We start from the raw sequence: 2,245 nt of genomic DNA on the forward strand, positions 1-2,245 counted from the left end.
CTCTAGCTCAGTTTCAGAACAAAAATATACATTATGCTATGAAGAAGACAAGACATCATGTCTAATCACAGAATAGATATTCAAGTAACAAGTGACAAATCATTAAAGTACTAACTATATAATCAATAACTTTAAGCACATTCAGCCAATTTTCAAATTTATACTGCCTTTCAAAATTGATTTAAAAAATGACAAGCACGATTTCAGAAAATTATGAAGGCAAATAACCACTTATCTAAAGGAATTTGTTGCATCCGTATTCTGACTCAAACTGAAACTCCATTTTCCAAATTATGACAAAAACTTCCAAGATTATGAAAGTGAACATTTTATTTCCTCTACCATGGCTTCAAAAATTAAATGTGAAATGAAAAAAATTTAAATATCAATAAAGTTTATTTAAGACACATTATATCTTTATTCCTTAAATTATATGAATATTAAATTCCTGATTAGTTCAGCTGTGACTGAGCATGGGACATCTAGCCCATAGTTGCCAAAACAATGGAAATTCTGAAAGCAATTCATTTTAGTGAGAGCACACTACGTTAGCAAAACAGAAGAATTAATCTAAAGTGTGTCATTCACCTAAAATTATTTCAAAATAAAAGTGCATCCAGGGCTGGGGAGATTGCTCAACAACATAAGCGCCTGCCTTGTGGCAAGCACAAGGTCCTGAGTTTGATCCCCAGGACAAGACAGGAAAAAAAAAAAAAAAAAAAAAAAGGAATCTATTCAATTCCACTTTACATTATTGCTGTTAAAGAATGAGTTATTTTATTGCAAAACGTTGAACATATAACGCGATAAAGTTCAAATGCTAGTTGGGTCAGACACCTAGTATTACCACTAAACCAGATTTAAATTTAGGATGACACAAAAATTTACTTAAAAAATAATTTGTAATTCATAATGAACTTTTGAAACATTCTTGGGACACTAAAGTATGTTTTGAATTTAAGGCAAAGCTGTCTATATATAATTGCCCAAATTAAGTATGCCATTTCTTAAGTCTTCTATAACGATATGTGGAATGTCCTAACAACTTGAATGCAGAGATAACATTTTGTCCCCTCATGTGCTTACCTCACCAACCATCAAGCAGTAAAAGGGAAACAATACTGAGCAAAAACTGCAAAATTTTACCCTAAGTATTCAATTTCTATTCATAACCCTTTCTCAGATGACCACGTCTGCTTCCTACCAACAAATTGGCACCACTAATCATAGGCTTAATTTCAACTCATAGAGTATAAATAATTCTTACCTCGGGACAGACCAGTCAGTAACATACACTTATTTTCTAAATATTAAAGTACTATTTAAACACCACAAGTCACACCGGCCCCGCCCCCGGGTGTGCTGAGTCAGCCACCAGAGTCTGGTGTGGTGACACATGCCTGTAATCCCAGAAATGGGGAGGCTGAGACAGGAGGATCACTACAGTCTGAGTTGGGTAGAGAGACCCTGTACCAAACATTAAAAGGGCTGGGGATGGGGCCAGCCAGACAGCTCAGCGGATTAAAGAGCCTGCTTAGTCAGACGCAAGGACGGGGGTTCAATCCCTGGCATGCATGCCGGCTCCGCCGCTCGGGGCACACTGTGACCCGAGGTTGAGACTGAGCATGGTGGTGCACACCTGTAATCCCAGCCCGTGGGAGGCTGAAAACAGGAGGATCACTAACACGAGTCTAATCTGTGTAGTGAGGTCCTGGTAGACCCTGTAGTAAATACATTAAAAATAAATAAATAAATAGGTCGGGGATATAACTCAGCGTCATAAATGCCTGCCTGGCAAGCACAAGCACAAAGTCCAGAGTTCAACTCCCGGTACCACTATATAAAGTACAATTTAAGTATGTTAAACTTGGAAATGTACACTCCACCTTCTCACTCGTACCATTCAAAGCAGAGCCACGAGTAGAAAATGAGGCACTGCTAACACGTGGCGCCTTCAGTACTCCTTAACAGTCATCTCTGGTCTACAACGGCACATACTTGAGAACGTCACTAAAATACGTGTTGAAGAGCGTACCACTGCGACTGGCAAGGAAACCTCACTCGGAACAGCTCCCCACCAAAGCTTGGCCGTCTCAACTTGTGGTACCTGAAAATACCTCCCCACCACCGAGCCAAGCCCGTCAGCCGACTCCCCGCGCAGCGCGGGCCTGCCAGGAGGCCTCGCTCCAGCCCGGCCTGCCCAGCCCGAGCCCTCCGGGGCCGCAAGACGGCGCCCCGCGGCCGG

Source organism: Octodon degus, unplaced genomic scaffold, assembly GCF_000260255.1.
Source record: "Octodon degus isolate 3935 unplaced genomic scaffold, OctDeg1.0 scaffold00228, whole genome shotgun sequence".
Taxonomy (NCBI): Eukaryota; Metazoa; Chordata; class Mammalia; order Rodentia; family Octodontidae; genus Octodon; species Octodon degus.